The sequence below is a fragment of the Ambystoma mexicanum genome, chromosome 14 (assembly GCF_040938575.1).
Source record: "Ambystoma mexicanum isolate Mex_15411 chromosome 14, UKY_AmexF1_1, whole genome shotgun sequence".
In the NCBI taxonomy this organism is placed as follows: domain Eukaryota; kingdom Metazoa; phylum Chordata; class Amphibia; order Caudata; family Ambystomatidae; genus Ambystoma; species Ambystoma mexicanum.
The window spans coordinates 245,280,638-245,303,564 of record NC_090940.1 but is presented as its reverse complement, the minus strand read 5'-3'; positions in this window follow the sequence as shown (position 1 = coordinate 245,303,564).

Below are 22,927 nucleotides of genomic sequence, written 5' to 3'. Positions count from 1 at the left end.
AGCGCGACAAGGCAAGTGAGGTGAACAGGGAAGAACAAAACAGCGATCTTACTAGGCCCAGTGACATTAAGAACGTGCAAGTGCATTGGAGAGGGGGAGGGGAAAAGTGCATGGAAGGGGGGAGAAGTAGAAAGTGCGGAGCAAAGGAGAAACAGATAAATAATAATACATAAATAAATAATAAAGGCAACACACAGTGGTAGTGCACAGTGGTAGTGCAGCCAGCAATTGGCAAGTGCTGGGTTTAAGCAACGCCCTGAAACACAGTACTTGCATTAGTATGGGTTTCAATATTGTAAACATAACACACACTTGGGGTTGACGGCACAGGTACATATAAAGAGATAACCACAAATGATGAATTGTCTAAAAGAATCAATGGATATCTAAATATGATCCGATTTAATCGACTTATTTCTCTGATTTATTTACATCTGCATCAACTACAAGGGATGTTGCCATTGTAGAGGAAGCTCCCTCGTCTCCCTGAAACACAGTACTTGCATTAATAAGAAAGAAAGTATAGCAAATGGAATCACGTTATATGATCACGTTCGATGGAACTGTCAGTATCCATACCTCGTGCTGCCGAAGAATATCTATGGATGTTGTAAATGTAGTGCGCACTTCCGAAAGCTGTTGCACCGACTCGTATACGCATGGTCCCGCTTCCACTGGAATTACTTGAATGTCAGGCTCTGCATCAAGTGCAGGGGTTGACGCTCCATCTACCGCCTGAAACATAGTATTTGCATTAGTAAGGATTACAATATTGAAAACATAACACACACTTGGGGTCGACCACACAGGTACATATCAATGGCTAACCACGAATGAAACATTGTGTAGAACAATCACGCTACAAGTATACAAGATCTGATGATCTTGTTCGATGGAACTGTCAGTATCCATACCTCGTGCTGCTGAAGAACATCTAGGGATGTTGTCAATGTGGTGGACGGGACAGGGTAGGTCTGATAAGTGCAGGAAGAAAAAGGGGGACTGTATGGGTACAGATACAGGCCCCAGTGCAAGGGGTGGCCCGGAGTCAGTGCAAGACAGTGGCAGGGTGAGCAGGTACCTGGGCCCCGAGGACAGAGCGTGGCAAGGTGCACAGTGCCAAGAGAGAAAAGATCAGCAGGGGAGAGGGGAGCGAAGGCAGAAGCAAAGAGGAAGGTCTTATTTATTTATTTTAATTCTTATAACGCTCCGTTTGCCCGTAGGCCTCAGGGCGCACAAAAAACAGACATAGACAGGACAACAACAGAGAGCAAGCAGGATCAGAAAGGGGTCATACGGATTACTCCATGTTAAAAAGGTAGGTTTTTATGGCTTTTTTAAATAGGTCATTTTTGATTTGTCGTAGCCCTGCCGGCAGAGCATTCCAAAGTAGAGGGCCCTGAACGTCAAGCGTGGTAGCTCCAAATTTTGCGGTCTTAAATCTGGGGGAAGCAAGGACTGTGGCAGAGGATGAATGAAGATTTCTTCCATTGCTCTTGATGTTAATGCGTTCAGACAAGTAGGTGGGACTGCTGAAAGAGAGGCATTTATGTTTGGTAGTGAGCATTTTATGTGTAATGCGATGTTTGACTGGTAGCCAATGAAGCTTCATCCTGAAGATGGAGATATGGGAGCGACGAGATTGAGTGAAGATGGTCCGCACGGCATTGTTCTGGGCCACTTGTAAGGATTGGATATTTGCGGCAGTAATACCAGACAATAGGCTATTGCAATAGTCCAGTCTGGAGTTTATCAACACCGTTGATAAAAGAGCACAGTTTTCGGCTGTTAGAAATGGACGGATGTAATTGAGTTGCTTATTGATCAGTCCGCAGCTAGACCTGATGTAAGAGACATGCGGCTTCATGGATAATTTGTCGTCTAAGACAACTCACAGAGTTTTTACCTTCCTCTGGACTGTGATGATGTTGCCTGCAATAAGGGAGTTGGAGTAATCAGTATCTGGTTTGCTCCGGGTGTTCTTGGAGGATACTATCATTAGTTTGGTTTTATTGTTGTTTAAAGGAATGGTTTAGTCAGAAATGTTTGTTGTCCCTACGGGTCGGCAATGTGTTTTTAAGCCTAAATCGGTCGATTATTAGAAACATTTCCTATGGACCTTCCCCGAGTTTTCATCCATTAAACACACGTGAAAACAGGCAGTAGGGCGCTGCCATTTTGTGATAATCTTATCACTTGCCGCATCACCCTGTGTGACCTGCTTTTGCAGCACTAAATCATATCCCCCGCCCCTGAGCCTGACATTATCAAAACATTCATAATCCCCGCCTCTCTCCGTGACATTACTGTGCTGCGTAGGCAAACGTGCCCAGTCATCTTCTACGCGACTTCACACAGAACCCGGAAACCAACACAGATCAACTCACAACACAGCGAGCCACAATTCGGAATATGAAACTGTACTTTAAAATCAAACAGCAAGATTGTACATTTGGTAAAGTACATTTATTTGACATTAAATGTTTAGAGAATATTCAGCAATTGGAATGGAAATATTTTTTCTTTGCTCTCGATCCGCAAATCCGCTAAAGTTTATCGTGAGTCACTCACTGTTCCTTTATGGTACACAGGGTGTTGGTTTTCGTTAAAAGAAGCACTTTGGTCGCACAGTGAATCGCAAGGTTGTTCCATCAAGTAGGCACTAGGCCACCGTAAAGGTTGATATGTTGCTTCTAGCCGCTAGTACTGCGTAAGTGCATATGGGCCCTTGGCGATAGTCCCATAAAATAGTTAAGGTAGTGCAGTTGTTTACAAGAAGCTGCAGCTGGCGATTGAAGAATCCGTCAGCCGGGGTCTGGAATAGGTAGCAGTCGCAGTACGGTAGGATGTACCTGTTTTGAAAACATACAAATTTAAATTAGTCTTGCCAGCCGATCTTCATTACTATTATTCATTTTATTTATTAGGGCCGAGGTGAAACTTTTTGCTTGCGAGGATAGTGCAATGGAGTATGTTCGACTCTAAAAGCAATGCGAAAACTGACGAAAGAAATCGAGGTTAACACACAATGTAATGATTCATTAACGTTGAACCACTGAGAAACGACTGTTTGTCTACCTGCGTGTCAAATGGGCAAATGCATGCCCATGTGCCCGGTAGAAAGACGATCCCACAAATGTTTTACTTGCTCTTCATTGTAATATGCCACACAGAATGAACAAGTACAACTTAACCTGTCTTTAACTGAATGCTATTGTTATTATATTCCGGTATACAATCTTCTAAAGAGTTACTTACATTATATTTTCCATTTCTATTGTCTCTTCGTAATGCAGTCCGTAAATGCCACTCTGTTTGTGGCAACGATTTTTCATATACTGAACTAACATGAAACTCGGTGTAGGTTCAGAATTTTCAGCCTTATCGACTCTTATGTTATTGCACCCCTCCTTCAAATGAAGTCCTTTCGGCATGGTCCCTGTCTCTCAAGGTCAAAAAACAAAAGAACCTTATACTACCAGTGCGAGTCGTGGGACTCTCCTGCCCGCCAGCAAAAAATCAAAGCAGCTGACCTTCCCTCTGCTGAGCATACATTCTTACTTTGCAGCATCCCGTGTAAAGCCATCTGTGAGAACTTGAATTTTCGACTCCATCTTTGTAATAGCCCTCACTGTGCTAATGCAGACTGGCTTCTCTCCCATCTGCAATATCTCGCTTGGCGCATTCCAAGGCCCCCAAGTTTGTCCTCGTTGTCCGCAAGCTTTGCAGCCCTAGAGAACCATAACTATGGAGACATTGACTTTTTGGGGGAAGGTGAGGAAAAGTATAAAGTACCCGAGGAGTTGAGTTGAAAGTGAGAGTTATTGTTTGTTTGTTTTATTATCTGTAATGCACAAGCCTCCCCTCAGGTAACCGTGTGCAGCCTTTACATGTGATTGCGAAGCTTAGTTACAACAACAAAAATATATACATACACATATTGACAAGGTCAGCGATATGAGGTGAATAGAGAGAGAAGTCAAAGATGACACCCAGGTTGTTCGCCACCCAGGATGGTGAAGGGAGGGGTTAGGGTTAGCATACTTTGTATGTACACTGTACAATACATTTTTTTTCAAAAAGACAATCAGATTATAATGATTAAACCGGGATTTGGGTGGACATGACACAGTGGCAATGTTTGGTGGCAATGTATCTGTGCTCTGCACAGAATCGTTCAAAATTCCATGTGTGCTTCTCTAGTACATTAACAATAAGGCCTTTAACAAGTCGAACTCCATTTATTTCCTCATATACTGGTTTGACCACCCATTTCTTACTTCTTTTTGCAAAGGCCGTAGTGTAGCGAAGCATCCCTACATTTCTCATAGTCATAGATTGTTCACGGCACACATTCTCGTTATGGGCCAAGACCGCTACTAGAGTCCTATGTTTCATGCCCTGTATGCCGAAATGCAATCACTTTGGCCAGTACTTTAGGCACATATTGTGGAACACCTCCAAACCTCCTGTGTGACAGAATTCTGTCAGTCCCCTCAAATCTCTTGATAGAGTTTTATCAAAAACAATCTTCTCAATGGCTTTTTGTGTAGGTAAAGATGGAATCAACCACTTCTTCTTCCGTGCCTCCTCTGGGGACAAAGGGCCATGTTCACATTGGTGGAAATGTTGGTTTTCTGTTCAGTGGTGAACGTTGGTAAAGTGGTGCATCAGTGACTGCCATTTTTCATGTAGGATTTCCACTGACCCTTCACAAGTTTTTGAGCTCCACCACAGATGGTTGCTGATAGACTGGGACCACTGTGAAATACTTTCCAAACCTTTTTTTTTCCTGCAGCTGAGATTTTCTTATGGATTGATTTAGCAAGATGCCATACGTCAAATTGATGTTTAATATGTGGGAACTGCTCTCTCAATGTCCTGGCTATTGAAACGTGTCTGTCCGTGGCTATGAGGTCAATGTGCATTCCCCTCGATTGTAGATATTCCAATGATTTTATAAATCCTAGTTTCTCCATGGCCACTGAGGATTTACATTGGGACACCTGCACGACCACCAAACTCACAATTTTCTTACTATCCATGTCCTGAAACTGGTAGGTGCAGTACTTGGCAGAAAATCCAGGGCTGTCACACTGTCCATCGCCGGCTAGCCTGAATCGTTTGCCTTTGAATGTACTTTCTAGAGGCAATTGTTCAATTTTCCAAGCATCCCTAATGGCCGGAAATAGATAATCATGTTGGAATTTGTAGTACTGCGTTTTAGAAATGAAATGGAGTCCCACAAACTAAAAGAAAGACTCTAACTTTTTAAAACTGGACCCACTAAAAAGTGAGGCAGCTGCACACAGTAGATTGCCTGCTGGCAGTTTCCCCATCATCGGTTGTGCAGACCATGTGAACGTATGATGTAATGTACAGGCGGCGTGTATTTTGATGTTACTGCCTTGTGTTTGATGAGTCACATGAATCAATCTCTTCCCACATACATCCCCTCTAACTGAATGCCCACATTTCAGCATACTTATAATATCCATCAAACAACTGTCAAACACTATGTATTTGCCCTCTTTCATTAGACTGTCATTCTGCATCACAGTTGTTTCGGACTGTATCGTTGTGTACATATCACCAGAATTTAAACTAATATCGCTGATATCATGTTCTTATGCGTCGGTGAATAGTGCTTCTGGTTCATTCTCTGTCATTTCAACATCTGTTACTTGAACATTGATGGAGAACACAACAATGTCGACAGCTTTTTGGGTGTCATTTTTTTTGCTGGTGTAGATTGTGTGAATTGATCTGCGACTACTTCAGAGCTATCGTGAATACATCCAGTATCATCTTGTGGTGGTGCAGTCACACTGTTGCAATGGTCCAATAAAACTTTGCTGGATTCTCCGGACACATTCAATTCATGTTATGGCCATTGGACAAATGCATCTCGAGTCTGAACACGCCGCGCCTGAATTAAAAGTTCCTCCATAGTGTAAATGGTCTGGCAAGCAACATCTCTCAGTTGCTTATAGTTCGTACTCCCACGGGTAACTAGAGGACAGATTGGAAAATGGATGTTCAATTTAAACACAAGAAGAAGTATAGTACAATTGACAGAAAAAAAACATAATATAGTCCCCAGCACAAAACAATTTCTATAAATATGAACTGTTTGTAACTAACCGTATTTTTGTTTCTTTTCTTTGCAACTTTCTTGACTTGAACTTCAACATCTTCACGCTGTTGCTCCGATTAGTTTCCGCATGTCTTCCCTTCCTCTTGCGCTGCAACAACTATATTTTCTGGATCCGCATAGACAGCATGGAATGATGCTCCATCGACTCCCTGACACATAGTACTTTCATAACTATGTATCACAATATTAAAAACATAAAACACACGTGAGGACGACCACAGAGGTACATCTCAATAGCTAAACACGAATTAAACATTGTGTAGAACAATCAAACAACAAGTATTCGAGCTCTGATGATCTAGTTTGATGGAACTGTCAGTATCCATACCTCTGGCTCTGCTATGAATGATTTTATTGGAGAGGACGCCTCAGCAACGCCCTGAAACACAGTACTTGCATTAGTATGGGTTTCAATATTGTAAACATAACACACACTTGGGGTTGACGGCACAGGTACATATAAAGAGATAACCACAAATGATGAATTGTCTAAAAGAATCAATGGATATCTAAATATGATCCGATTTAATCGACTTATTTCTCTGATTTATTTACATCTGCATCAACTACAAGGGATGTTGCCATTGTAGAGGAAGCTCCGTCGTCTCCCTGAAACACAGTACTTGCATTAATAAGAAAGAAAGTATAGCAAATGGAATCACGTTATATGATCACGTTCGATGGAACTGTCAGTATCCATACCTCATGCTGCCGAAGAATATCTATGGATGTTGTAAATGTAGTGCGCACTTCCGAAAGCTGTTGCACCGACTCGTATACGCATGGTCCCGCTTCCACTGGAATTACTTGAATGTCAGGCTCTGCATCAAGTGCAGGGGTTGACGCTCCATCTACCGCCTGAAACATAGTATTTGCATTAGTAAGGATTACAATATTGAAAACATAACACACACTTGGGGTCGACCACACAGGTACATATCAATGGCTAACCACGAATGAAACATTGTGTAGAACAATCACGCTACAAGTATACAAGATCTGATGATCTTGTTCGATGGAACTGTCAGTATCCTCGTGCTGCTGAAGAACATCTAGGGATGTTGTCAATGTGGTGGACGCTTCAGCATCTCCCTGAAAGACAGTACCTGCATTAGTGTGGATAACACTAATTATAACTGAAAACAAACACTAGGGGATGACAACTAAGGTGTATATCAAATGGAAAGAACTAATAATTACATGATACATAAAAACTAATACTTGACGTGCATAAAACAAGTCTGTAGCGTAATAGCTAAGTAAGATTACCTGATACACGCTAGAAGTGGTTGATAACTGCGGGCACGTCACGGATGTAGAATGTTCTTGCTTCAGATTCAGTGGACAAGCAGTTGTAAAGGTAAATTATTGTTTGATAATGAAATTCCAATATTAAAAATTGCTATGTAAGGTGACAGAATACTTGAGAATAATGCTATTGAAAATGTGCAATATAGCACAGTTCCCTGTGTCCATAAATAGATTTCCTTTGAGGGTTATAAAATCGAAAAATAATTTATTGATAAATGTCATTATTCAAAAAGCTATACACTCATATCAATATCGAAAGTATTACAAGGGACACAACACCTAAAATATCAATTAATCCATTCAGCTACCTTCACACTACCGCAAGGCTTAAAGCTAAATCCGGACACTTGACTGGGAATAGCGTTTACAAGCAATTTTCGTGTTGTTCTCCGTTTATTCTTCTTTGTTACCCAAGATGTGTCATACATGTTCGAGGGAAAGTGTCGGCTGCAGATACGGTATCGATCACCCCTCTTGTCCTCAAAGACTTGTTGGACTCTACTTTCAAGCTCTTCCGGTGGATAACCGCAATGTCTGACCCATTCTCTTATTCGACCAACAGTTTTAGGGAATAAATGCATTGTAGTGCCTTCAGATTTAGCATGGGTCTTCGAAGGGCAACCGCTAATCGAACAGGCAGGCATTGTTGAAAATTCTGAAAAGTAAATATCAAGATTATTATAAAATCTTGATGAATAAAAATGTCATAAAAAGAAAATGAACTATAAAATGTTCACTGCAAGCTTTGTTTTGGTCGCCGAAACTATACCAGTTCATCAAGTGCGGCTTAGTATTTGCATTACTTTCACAAATAAAAAAATGATGGAACTAAACTCTGAACATGTGACTCGTCCCTTGGATGTACTGTCTTGCTCGAGAAGGAAACATGCTTACATTATAGACAGGAAACACGAAGGATGCAATTCGATGACAATTGACACAGATGAAACTAAATAGATCTATTGATAGCATAACAAATGAAACTCAAGTCAATAGCAATGAGACCAATGAACATAGCACTGTTGAGTACTCTACTCGCAAATAGAAATTTAAAAATGACTGAAATATGACTGTGATACATGGCCTTACCTTGACCAACAAACAGTTAGATTCAGCAAGCCCAGTAGTTTGTGGCAGGAGAAAAGGTAGATGGCCACAGCTAGCACACTGACGAGTTTCCTCGAAGCGGTCACAGAAGTTCACAGATAGCACGACGACGAGCAGATTAGCATCGATCTCAGTGGTTCTCAGGTAGCACGTTCAGGAGTTGACTTGCAAAGCACAAAGATGTTCTCATGAGACATATCAAGTGGTTTATAAAGTATTAGAAACAGGGGTGTGTTTGTGAATGAATGATGTGTATATGTCGTGGTATTATGTGGTTTGCCGGGGGGCGACCAGCGTGAGGGGGGGGGGATCCTGGCCAGAGACACGGGGTCTGAGGAGGCCATGTGAGCAATGGTCCCTGGGCGTGGGATATCTTTTGAAGTGTACATGCTGTTTGGCACCTTGGCCGTTTGCGCCCCTGACAGCCCCCCATGGCAGCGCGCATCCACTGGCGCGAACCGCCTTTGATAGAGGGTGGTGGGATGGATGGGCCTGGGGCGTGCAGACAAGGCACAGGAAGACTCTTGAATAGAGACACACTTGATTCATTTAAAAAATCGAAACAACCGTTGTTAAAATATATGTGGTGTTTTATTTTGTTTCTTATTTTGATGGCACAAAAATACAAAACTTTACACATTGCACAGGTCAGGTTCCAGCACAGCGTGGGAAAATCCCCTGTACTGACCGCTGTCACTGGGGAAAGTTTGTCTTATGGCACGAACGGCACAGGCAGGTATTACTCTTCGAACGCGGTGTCCAAGCCTCCCGTGAAGCCACCATGTAAAGGAACGATAGGCCACCAGCCTGTACCACCTGTGAAAAAAATGATACAAACTGTTTTTAAATGACCAAGATAAGTTTATTAAACCTTTGTTGTCAATGACAATTCTTGTAACTATTGGCATTCTGCTCGGACAAATGCTATCTAGACACTGCACACTATTGAACGACTTTCATGCGTTACAATGATATGTAGATGTAATTTTGAATATAGGAGACGACTATGAAATAGTAGTGGAATCACAACCAGAGTATACTTACTAGTTACTCGGATTACGAGGACGAACAGTTGCGCGAAATTCATGCATAAGCACCATCATTATCCTCAACACGGACCGTGTGAGGCAGGCTGCCCTGAAGTCTGGCGGTGATGCATTGCGGCCGTGGCTCGACTTCTGAAATGTAGGCCACGCATACAGAGTTTTCACAGCAGCAGCAGTTCTCGTCCTCGGTTGGCATTAGCTCGCACCAATTGCATGTGTACCAGGTGGAAACACCGTCCATGAGATTAGGTCCAGTGTCTTCATCCGTTGATTCGTCCTGCCAACTGCCGTCCGAAGCCCCATCGTTTTCGCATGTTTCCCTTTCCAGTAGTTCCTCCTCGGTATACTCGGGCTAGTACGTGTAGGGCATTATTGTAGCCATTGTGTGGTAAACAAACTAAAATAATTTATAGCGATGGTACTGGTATCTGTTCACACGGGCTACAAGCGGTGAAGGTAGCTGACCAGAGCACAGAAACGAGTCACAGAATACTCAAAGTAACACAGAGAGAGGAATGGAATTGAAAATATGCTGCTGAGTGTTGTCAAACGGTCTGTTTATACTTATTGAGTAAAGAGGCATCCTGCCATTTCCATGGCGACACGTCAGCTGAAGCGCAGAGAATGTTGACACGAGAAGTGCTTTGGCGTTGTGAAATGGGCGGTACGCATCTGCTGATGACAGGCTCAGGGGAGGGGGATATGATTTAGTGCCGTAAAAGCAGGTCACACTGGGCGATGCGGCAAGTGATAAGATTATAACAAAATGGCGGCGCCCTACTGCCTGTTTTCGCGTGTGTTTAATGGACGAAAACTCGGGTAAGGTCCATAGGAAATTTTTCTAATATCGACCGACTTAGGCCTAAAAACACATGTCCGATCCGTAGGGAAAATAAACATTTCTGACCGAACCATTCCTTTAAGGCTAGAGAGTTACAAGCCATCCAATCCTGGATGGCTTTGTAGATGTTATTGATGGCCTCAACATCATTTTTGTATTGACCACTAAGCTGTATGACCACCTGTGTGTTGTCTGTGTAGTTGGTATACTGAACATCAAGTTTAAGAGGTCCAAGAGAGGGCGAATGTACAAATTAAAAAGCAGTGGCGACAGGCAAGAGCCTTGTGGGACACCACAGGTTTGAGAGATAGGAGTGGAGTGGTGACTCCCTACACAAACCCTAACCATGCGAAGGCCCAGAAAGGAGGCGATCCAGCTAGATGCCATCGAACACTTTGTGACCCATCCGAGCCTTGTCACTAGTAAGCTCTGATCTACCAGATCAAAGGCTGCGGAGAGGTCAAGAAGCATCAGTAGTGCGGCTTGATTCTTGTCAGCAATGCTGGCCAGGGTGGATTTAAGTTCGAGCATGGCTGTTTCAGTACCATGCCGAGCCCTATAACCCAACTGTCGAGTGCAGAGGATCTTGTGTTCTTCAACATGAGCCTGGAGTTGTTTGTAGGCCAGTTTGTCCAGTATCTTCAGTATAAAAGGCATGTTGGTTATTGGCCTATAATTATCCTTATTGGTGGGGTCTAAATTTTCTTTTTTCAGCAAGGGTGTTATCCAAGTTGATTTTAGCACATCTGGTACCACACCTTCGTCAAAAGATAGGTTTATCAACTTGGTGATCCAGGGTACAAGCAAGTCAGTCGATTCTTTGAAAATGTTCGTGGGACAAGCACCACCTGGGCAGGAAGAAGATTTAAGATCTTGTATGACCTTGAGCACTTCCTTTTCACAATAGTGGGAAAAGGATAATTGGGGTATTTTATCTTCATTCTTATTGAGGTGCTTGCCATTTTTTGTGGCCAGTGGTTTTGTTACATTGCTAAGGGCTTATTGATTTTGTCTTTTTGAGAGTCAATTTTCAAAAGGAAAGCATTGTGGATGTCCTTGACACCATTTGGCGTCTTTAGTCAAGTTATTGGTAGGTGGAGGCTAGTCCTAAAAATCAGATAGGATTTTAAACAGTTCACCAACATTGGATATAGCATTTATAATTCTTTTATTGTAATGTGTGGCTTTGGCATTAGTAATAAGTTTCTTGTATTTATGGGTGAATTTTTTGTAGGCATCTAGAGTGTTGTTGTTGGGGTCCTTTCTCCAGGATCTTTCCAGAGCCCTTTTGTTTTGTCTGGCCCTAACAATGTCATCTGAGAACCAGGTGTTTTTTGTAGTTTCAGACTTGATGGATTTCATTTTCATAGGTGCTAGTTCATTCACAGCTTGTTTGATAGAGAGAGTCAAGTGGTTAACTAAGTTAGAGGAGTTTTCTAAGTTAGTTATAGGTTGAAGCTTGGATGCTACTAGGGATGAGAATTTAGGAGATGTAATGTTTTTCAAATTACGAGTTAGTTTTCGCAGGCGCGGGTTGGTATTGAGTTTATGTGGAGGACCTGGTAGTGAGATTTTTGCCTGAATAAGAGAGTGATCAACCTCAACCATATGCATGGTGTAACCAAGATGTCTGAAATAATAGCATTTTGTGAAATAAGCCAGTCAAGTGTGTGTCCACTCTTTTGTGTGGGTGTTTTAATCCACTGGGTTAGTCCAATAGAGGTGATTGAGTCCTCTAGACTGATTCCTATTTTGTCAAGATGGTCGTTGGCCCAGTAGTTTAGATCGCCCATCATGATAAGAGGGCTTTTACTTTGACCAATTTGTGTTATGAGGTCAATGAGTTGTTCTTCGAAAAGGAGCATGTCCTTGGGTGGCCGATAGAAGGTGAGTACATTAAGAGAGGTATTAGAGGACGTCTTAATTTTTACCCACAAGGATGCGCAACCATCAGGTGAATTGTGTGGTAGTACATGACAATTTAGGCTGGATTTGCACATAAGTGCCACTCCACCACCTTTGCCCTAATAGCGATCTGCTCTAAAGAGAGTGTATTCATCTGGGGTTGAGTGAGTTGCTTGAGTAGGCAAGTTGGAATTGAGCCTTGTTTCAGAATTACCAAAAAAGTCAGGGTTGCAATCCTTGACATGGTCTGCAATTTCGATGCCATGTTTGTAGAGAGATCGAGTGTTAAGCAAGGAAAGGGACAGTACTAACAAAGGTGCAATGTTAGAAGCAGTTTCACTAGTGGTGTGCACTGTTTTGTCTAGGCACATGGTTCACACTTCTCGCTAAGTCCAGTGAAAGTGTGTTAAGAGAATGGGACTTACTAGTAAAGTTGTTTGACGCACAGTCAAAGTTTAAGGAGAGCGCAGGAGCCTATACCTACATTATAACTCTTGTGAAAAAATAAAACAGGCACATTTGCAAAACCATGCTTTGAGGTCCTGGCTAATGCTCCTTACACATGCTTGCTTGAAATCTGCCCATGTTTTATTTTTTCAAAAGTGTCACAACGTATGTACATACAATAGTCATATAACTTAGCCCCCAATTGACAAAATCCATTCAGTCTTTACACAACCATTAAAGGCTGGGTCTATAATATTTATGAAAACCTTTGTCCACATTCTTCAAATGGCAACAAAGTTATAAGCCATCTAAAAATGTAAAGACCCCCCCCTTTAATTTAGCCCCCTCTAGAGGAAATCCCACTAAACTTTACAAACACATTTATATCTAGATTTAAAATTGTTTTTCAACCGTTTGTGCAGATTCATCAAATGGGACCACATTTATAAGCCTTTACAAAACCATTCAGGATCAGGTCTTGAATAACATTCCAAAGTGTCATGCAGTTTCATTGAGTGGCACCCAAGTTATAAGCCATCCAAAACTTCTTTTCACCAATCCAGTAACATATATGCCATATCCCATCCCATCCTGATCACCCCTCACCTCCCCATAGATTGTTGGATAAGTTTGACAAGTGCAAGTTGTGTTTTTTTACATTTTTCTACAGCGGTGTCTGCAGCCACTGCCGGAATGTCCGCAAATCCAATATGGCGGGCGTTTCCAAAAATCAGACACACTTCACGCTTTTCACCATCCAATCAGTGGGCGCGTCCAATGTCAGCGGATATCACAGCACCGTCTAGACCAATCGGATGCCTGTCCGCGGACCGAACAATGAAATGGGTCCACGAAGCAGAGCCAGATATCGCACATTTATTTGGACCTACTTTTTTATTGTTTTGAAAAAAACTACTGGACTGATTTACACCAGATTTACAAAAGCATGCTTTCAGTACCAAGCAGCCACTCCTGGCACAAATCTGGTGAAACTCCATCCAGCGGTGTGGGCTGTAGGTGTGAGCAAATTATTTTTCCATTATGTCTATGGATGAGAAAAAAAGAACTTGGGCCCCCCTTTAACTTTGCCCCCCTTGTCGAAACCTCACCAAACTTGCCAAAGGAATTCAGAGCAGGCCATATACTTCATTTGCATAGTTTGGTGAGGATTTGTCCAGGGGGAGCAAAGTTATAAGCCACCCAAAAAGTGCTCTTCCTATGAGTTAAGCAACTTAACCATAACTACACGGCTGCTACCGCAGGCCCTGTAATTTTTACATATATATATATATATATATATATATATATATATATATATATATATATATATAGTAGCAGCCGTGGAGTTATGGTTAAGTCGCTAATGCAGTCAACATTTTGATAGTTGTGTATGGATTGCAGAAATAAGTCCACAGAATGCAATGTTCAGATTACAAATAAGTAAGATACCTATAATGGTATACTTACTGTGTGTATTGTTGAGGGTCTCTAGTATATCTAGAAAAGTGAGCAGGGGCTTAGGTGGATGGCTAATTGGAGTGAAGAGTGTGGTGACTGGTTGTCCGTATTGGAATACTATGTGTATAGAAGTGGACAGGGTTTCAGGTGATTGGCTTATGTGTGTGGTTTGTGACCAGTGTACATATTGTTGGGTGCATGGGTGTGTTATGTGACCAGCTACTACAGTATTGGGTGAATGGCTGGAGGTGATGGAGTCAACAGTCCAGGAGGGTGCCCACTGGGTGACATTTTGGGATACTATGTGTACAGAAGTGGACAGGGCTTTAGGTGGATGGTTTGTGTTTGATTTGTGGCCACTGGGCAGATTATTGGGTTGTTTACGGTATTGTGATATATTGGTTGTGGGCAGTTAATAGGGTCTCTGTTGCATAGGCCATGCATCATAGAGTGTGTGTGCATTGGTTGGAAGTACTATAATAGTATGTGAACTGAAGTGGGTAGGGCCTCAGGTGGCTGTGTTATGTTGCAGTGGTTGTGGTCCGGGCCTAAACTGTTGGGTGCAGGGCCCGAGGCCATAGGCTGTAGGCCATGCACCCAAGAGGCTAGGCCCTGGCCACAACCAATGCAACATAATACAGCCATGAATGCAAACATTGTGATACTGGTATATGAATTGGACAAATATGTGCACAGAGTGCAATGTGCAGATTGCAAGGAAGTATGACACCAATAATTGTATACTTATTGTTTGTATTGGTGAGATTCTATGCAGTTTTGATGTAGTATGTCTAGAAAAGTGTACAGGCCTTAAGTGATATGATAGCTTATTTTCTTTTTTATAACACGCTTAATACCCAGAGTGGCTGGGTTATTGGTTTGAAGAGTGTTCTGACTGGTTGTATGTACTGGAATACTATGCATACAGAAGTGGACAGGGCCTCTGGTGGTTGGGTTATTTGTGTGGGTTATGGCACTGTATAGATTGTTGGGTGCGTGATTATATTATGCTGTAGTGATTGTGAGCAGCTATTAGACTGTTGGGTGTGTGGCTGGAGGCCATGTACCCAAGGGTCTGTGTATTGCCTGTAAGTAGTGTAATAGTATGTGTACAAAAGTGGACAGGGTATGTATCAGGTGGATTGTTGGACTGTCTTGAGATTCTTGCTTGTACTAGATTGTATGCAGTGGGATGTAATTGTGCTAGCTACTATAGTTTTCGGTGTATTGTTGGAGGTGATGCATATGAGAGTCCAAAAGTGTGTCCACTGGTTGAAGTGCTGTAATGGTATGTGCAAAAAAGGGGATAGGGTGTCGGATGGCTGGCTTATTGGAATAAAAGGAATAGTTCGCTCAAACATTTTATTGTACCAATCGTTCGGGCAAGTCGTTATAAGCATACGTTGATCGGTCATAAACCTTTTTCATATGCATTTTACCTTAGATTTCCTCATTTTTAACAGATGCGTGTTGTCCGCGGCCATGTTGTGCTAATCTTATGTGATGATCAATCGCCCTAAGTTTAAGTGAGCTTGCGGCATTAAATCAAAACACCCGCCCTCGAAGCTGACATCAGTTGTCCCAACAATCTGCCCCAGCTGTTTTCATTACATTCATGGCCAGCGTAGCCCAACGTGCCAAGTCATCACCCACGCCAGCTCAAGCGGGAAGATAAACACAATATAAAACAGACCTGCTCACACAGAGCGTACCTTCTGTCTTGCCATAAATAGTATTTTGTAAGTGAATATTTCAAGTAATACATCAACAATAGTGTGCAATGTTGCAAGTGCTTTTATTTTCCAAAGAATGTTCACAAGAAATTATAAACTCCAGTAAATGAACATTCTTTTCATTTTGTGGGTAAATTGGAGCCGACAATGTTTTGTGTCCTTGTCCTGCCCTATGGCACATTAGCAAAACAATTCAGTGATGGTCCTTGGTGGTCTGTGTGGGAGAACACAAGTCGTTTTTGCATTTTGAAAGGTGAAAGTTCTTGTTTCTGCACCATCTTACATCATGAATGTTGACATGTTGCTCCTTTTTGCCGGAAACGCAAATGGGCAAATAGGGCCATATCAATCGTCGAGCATAATGGTGATAAAAAAAAAAACACCACTTATGGTGATCCTCCAATGTTGGTTCCAGAATCCGTCTGTTGGCACTTGGAAGCCGTGACACGGGCAGTACGGTAGAAAGTATCTGCGAACAAAACACAATAACAATACATCTAAGTAGCCTTTCTTTATTTTAATATAACAAGTTACCGTATAACTCATAACTGTTCCAAACTTAATTATAAGCACAACACAACCAATATTTAACACACAAATGAAAACAAGGTGTACTATTTGTGAATATGAGTTGCATACAATTTGAATTAGGTATAGCTCCGAATGGGATGGAAAACCACATGGTGAAAACGAAGAACAATCATAGCATCATTTAGCTTGAACCCCGGTGAGATGTAATTGTAACGAAGTGTGCAAGATTACTGTTCGAAAACCGAGCACAGTGTGCACAGACGTTTAACCCACCATCAATTAATTATTATGCATACAGCACTCTATCCTACTCCTTTTTAATCCCAATAAAAATGTTATGTAAACTCCAATTTACATAATTTCTGGAAAGTCCATGGTTAGATTGTTTCCACGGGAACCACTCTGTACGACGTATGACACACGGCGTCCAGTTAAAGTTTAGAATCCTTTTGGTCGAATGCCAAAATTATCTAATCAATAGGCCTGAAAACAAAAGGGTCGTAAAACATTTTTTTTGCATGTATATTTTTTTGGGGCTTTTGTATACATAAAAAAGGTGTTTTTAACAAGAAAAATGGTGGTTTGGCAGGGAAACCCCCAAAAAATAGTCTTATTGACTCGATCCTTTTGGCATTCGACCAAAAGGATTCGAAACTATGACCTATAACCATCACACACTTTCACAGTTGTTGGTACATGTCCGGTCTGAATATAGTTAAAGTTAGCTTTTCTTTTTTTTCTATTTCCCACAACGTATGTCCTTCGAGCAATTGATGCGTAGCATTGAAGGCCAAATTACAATAAGTACTTGTCCTGTTCAAAGGCAGAGACGTTATGTTTCAATTTCGGGAAAGAATGCTGGAAAAAAATGGCGTTGAGTTGGGATACTTTTAGAATATTATTGTGTATTTCACAATGTAACTAGTATAGTTAGATAGACCTTAGCATTAGCAACATGGAGAGATGATCCTACCTTACACACGGTGCAATGAATAGACGGATGAGCAAATAAACAATTGTAGAATTACACCCCTATGTAATACTGTTATGTACAATGTCTTACGAATCAACGATGCATGTTTAGACTCTGAGTGTAACAGACTGTGTGTGTCAGATGGCTGAGCATACCTGGGAGGTAGGGCCATCTTAAGCACTCTTGGGGCCCTAGGCATGAACATCTTTGGGGCCCCCCTCCACCAAACCAACGGAATTACTTTAAAACGTTTACAAAGATTATAAGTGGGACATGGTTTTCAACTAGTGTTTCCATTAGATATCAAAAGAGTAAAGCAGTAGTTTAAAACTTAAAGAGTAGAGCAAACTTTAAAATATACTTGCACCAGTCCTGCACCATATGGTCGAGTCCATTCTGTCTCCCACCTGTTCCACTCAAATGGCCTATATAAGAAGAAAGATCAAGTAATGGGCTAAACAATGCCACCGGCATGCGAGGAGGCAAATCTTACAGAAGACAGTCCAATTATGTACGAGATTTGGATGCATCCTGTGTTTGGGTTGTGGCCACTGGGCAGATTATTTGGTAGCTTACTGTATTATGATGTATTGGTTGCAGGCAGTTACTAGAGCCTTGGCTGCAGAGACCATGCATCAAAGAGTTTGTCCATTGGCTGGAATTAATGCATTAATATGTGAACTGAAGTGGATAGGGGCTCAGTTGGCTGTGTTATGTTTGTGGTTTGTGGTAAGTGGGTAGATGTTTGCATGCATGGCTGTATTATGCTGTGGTGGTTGTGGCCAGTGTCTAGAGTATTGAGTGCATGGCTGGAGGCCGTAGACTCTAGGCTATACACTCAAGAGTGTAGGCCCTGGGTACAAGCACCACAGTATAATATACCTACATTCAACATTGTTATATTGGTATATGGATTGCAAAAATATGTGTACAGATTGCAATTTGGAGATTATAAAGAAGCATGACACCAATAATGTTATACTTACTGTTTGTACTGTTGAGTGCCTATGCAATTTTTGTGCATGGTATGTGGAAATGTCGGAGTAACCATTGTTTTTTTCTCTGTGATAAAAGAAAACATAACGTTAGGGTAGGTGTTTTGTGATGTTGCAGTTCATTGCATTTCAGACATTTGTATACTTTGTGGACCCTCATAATAGGTACTTCATAGGTACCTTGCTTTAAACAAGTGTACTGTGCAATGTGCACAGTTCCTGTGTTTCTTCGCATAATCATTGGGTCTGTGTGAAAAAAACAATCCATGCAGGATTTTTAAAATAGCTTCCACGTTCATTTGATGTTATGTTGGACAGTCCATTTTAGGGACATGTGCACTAGTCACAGCAATGTTTGAGGTGCTCTGGTGCAGTAGGAGGAATTGAAATGGTGTATGATTAGTCTTTTGGAAGTGGTGGTAGCATGGTTACAGTTAGATAACAGTTGGCGTATTCTAACTTTTTTATGTTTTTCCTCTTTTTAGCAGCATTTCTTTATGCGTTTGGTTTTTGTTGATGTTTTATAAGTACTGTGGCATTGCACAGTAATATTGCAGAATTGTGGGGGGAGTTAGATACCTGTTGGCGTATTCTAACTGTTGATAGTTTGGAAGTTGTTGAGGGTATGTTTAAAGCACTGTGGTTTCGTTTCTGAATGTTGAGTTTGGCAGTTTGAATGCTGCAAGTAATATTGAAGTATTATGGCTGCAGTTAGATACCAGTTGGAATATTATAACTGCTTACAGTTGCTCATTTTTGCATGGTATGTTTTCAAGCACGTGCATTCTTGTTGGTACATTTACATGTTTCAATATTTTGCAGTGCCTTTGCAGCACTATGGGTGTACTTAATAATATTGCATATTTCCTGCATTGGTATGGCTATTTTTAGACAGCTGTTGCCCTATTCTACTAGCAGGTGGTTTCAGAGGTTACTGAGGACAGTTTGCAAAACCTCATACTCAGTACTTGTTTTAAGTACTCTGTAGGAAACAATATTAGAGTGTCTTTTCTACACTGATTGTTTTTGTGACTGTAATCATTGGGGAAAATTGGTATAGCAGGGAAACTGATGTATTTGCTGGATAGTTGCTGTATGCTAAGTTGTTCCACTCCCACACAGTAGAAGGTAATTTTTTGTGTGCAATTTTATATATGCTGGTGGGTGTTGGGGAGTAGGTTATTCTAATTTTGTAGATCAGTGAGTACATTTTGGTTTCAAGAAAATTAAGTAGGCATTTGCAAGATTTGCTGGTAATCTCTGCTTTATAGTAATGGAAGTTACATTGCATTCACACCATCCAGATTGATTTTTAATGTACGCAGTATAGTGACCTGCACTGGTTGTGGCCCCTGTGTGGTAGATTATGGCTACTGTTGTGAAGGTTTTCTTGCCAAGTGATACTTGCCTATGTTTGAAACTAGTAAGCTTGCAGTTGTTTTTGGTTTCCTCTGAATTTATTCTTAAAAGCATTACCATTATGTATTGGCTATGTGATTGTATGCGTAAGGTGGAACGATTATCGGAATTGCAAGTAGTACATAATATGCTATGGTTTGCATTTTGTGTGAGTTGCTGAAATGGAAACAATTCACAATTAGGCATAGATACACAGACAACGTGCTAGTTAGGGACTTGTTCCTACATCACATGGTTGCAGAGAGTGCATATATGTTTCCACATGTATGAAATCTGCAAGGTATAGTTATGTTTTTGCTTTGAGGTACTTATAGTAAGTACATTAGAAATTCCTGTGGCTCTTCTTGTGTGTTTATAGAGAATCTGACCATTCCAGCACAGCAGTCCAATTCCTGCCTTATTCATGAGACACTGTAAGTGTTCTCAGGACTGTTTGTTGCATTTCTGTGAAGGTGTAGCATTTGTAAACACAACTGATCTGAGCCGTTTAATAGAACATTGATTGCTACATTTGCATAGCAATTTACACCAGTTGTATTGGAAAATTTGAATCAACCAGATAGTTCTGTGTCTGAGTCATTTGATGGAAGGACACTTGGTTTGTTTGAAGATGTAGTTCTCTTTGTTTGTGCAGTTGGGTATGTATTTTCTTTTTCAGTACATTTTTCTTTGGGTTTGGTAATTGATGGTGTATGAACTGATTTCAATGTCTTTAGTGGCACTGTTGAGAGATCATGTATATGTTTTTATTGCATTAGTTTTCTTTTAAAAAGTTTGTGTTTTTGAGGAATAGGGTACATTTTGAGATGGGGTGTGTAGAGTTTACGTAGTCTATTGTACTCTATGATACAAGCAATGTCAGCTTTACTTTACTTACATCAAAATTGACTAGAAATAGTCATTCAAGTGTACGTAGGAGTGACAGTGCTACGTAACGCATGCCTTCTTTAAAGACTGTGCTGCCAATATCAATGAATGCTTGATCTAAAGTTAGACCTTGTGATTTATAAATAGTGACTATGTATGCTAGAGACAGAGAAAACTGATTTCTGCGTACATACATTTCTTTGCAAATAAGAAATCAGGCTGTTGAGTGTCCTATCCTTTTAACTTCTGAAAGTGTGTCAAACTGGATGTTGACAAACTGAATGCTGCTGTCACGTGGGTATGTCTGGAAGCCAACAACTGTACCAAGTGCTCCATTAACTAAACATTGCTCTAAGTCAATGTTACATTTTAGCATTACTCTACAGTTTAAACACAATGTTAAAATGTTCTCCAAACCAGCTGTGTAAGAGATAGAGCTTTCTAAGGTATGTATTTATTCATGCTATGTTTGTTCATGCATAGATATTGTCATACCGTGTACGCCCAGTTTTGTCTGTGGAGTAAATTTGCACTAGTAGTTGCATTTCCTTTTTCAGTATTGTTTCATTGAATTGTGCACACTTTGCTAGAGTTGGCATTAAGGACATACAGATGACTTTTATGTGTGCTAATTGTTCCATGACATCAGTAGCATATGTGTTATGTTTGTATAGCTCATGAATGTTTCTGGTATTTAGGATAGACTGAACTTCCATAGATAGTACACCAATCCGAATGCTTTTTAAAATATTGGCGTAGGTGAGGTCTGCAGACTGTCGCATGTTTTCAGTTAATTCTCTGTATTGGAAATATTGGCAGAGATTTGCATTCCCTATGCTGCCAGGAGGGTTACGGACAAGTTTGTGTCCTAAGGTTTTAAAAATAGGTTCGCCTTTCACTGGTGTTAATTGAAGGAGATCTCTGAAAACAATAACATGTTTTCCTCCAAAGAGTTCTTTGTAGTCTGTTTTGAGGACCTCTTGTAATCTGAGGTGAATTAAAGCAACATTAGGTAGAAGACCATGCTCAACTCATCTGTTAGGAACATTTTAATTTGTTTGAAAACTCTGCGTAGCTCCATAGCAGCTTCTGTTGAAAGTTTATAGTAGTCTAACTTGTTTTGGTGTTCTACTGGAAGCAGTAGTAATCATTGAAAAGTGACTCTACCTATGTTGTAGGCAGCTAAACCTGAGGGGGCAGTTACAACAGATGAATGCTTGTTGTTTGTTAATTGTTGGAAAAGCGTACTGATGATTTTTTATTAAGAATGTTTTTCCTGAACCAGCTTGACCACTTACATACAGCAATACAGGTTTATAGTGGTGACAGGTACAAGTTTTAGTTCCGTGCTGCATACTATGTTCAGTTTCTTTACTTACTTCTAGGAAAATGGTACTCTGCTGATCGGTTAGTTATGATTTCAGTAGAGCAAAGTCTTCTGAAATTTTCTCATACTGACACATGGTGTTTTCTACTTCAGTCATGGCTAATTCTGCCTCATTTGCTATGAGTGGCTGTCCCAGTTGTTCTTGGCTTCCTGTCAGAGAAGATTGACTTCTCTCAGGAGTGCCTACATTTCATTGTCCTTGAGGTTTTTCTTCTTGTTGGCTTTCATTGTCCAACAAGTTTATATCTGTTATGGTGCTTTTACTTGCATTGAAAGCATCTTCATAGGAGGCATGGGTGTCTAATAAATTATCTTCTTTTCCCCATGGTTTAAAAAGTTGCAGTAGGGCCATGTAGTACAGTTCTTTGAGTTGAGGAGGTTTTAAGGACAGCTTCATATGATTGATCAGGCTGCGTTTGGTAAATTTAACAAGGCTACCCTCACAACTTTCGACTATGCATTTACCTTTTTTCTCATCTGGTTTAATGTTGTTTTTTATATGTGAAGTTTTGGGCTATGTGGTATAGGCACATGGTTTCTAAAGCAGTACTCCTGTTTGGGTAGTCTGTGTCTAAGAAGTTGTCCTGGCTGTTGGGATCGTTTCTGGCTATTGTTCATATGTCTTGGTACGATTTGAGAACTCTTTTTCTGGATGCAGCAGGTCCAAGGCTTAACCAGATTATGTATTCAATTTTCCCATATAAGCCGGTGGTGATTAAACGGTCTGCGGCTTCGTAGCAGCCACATTCT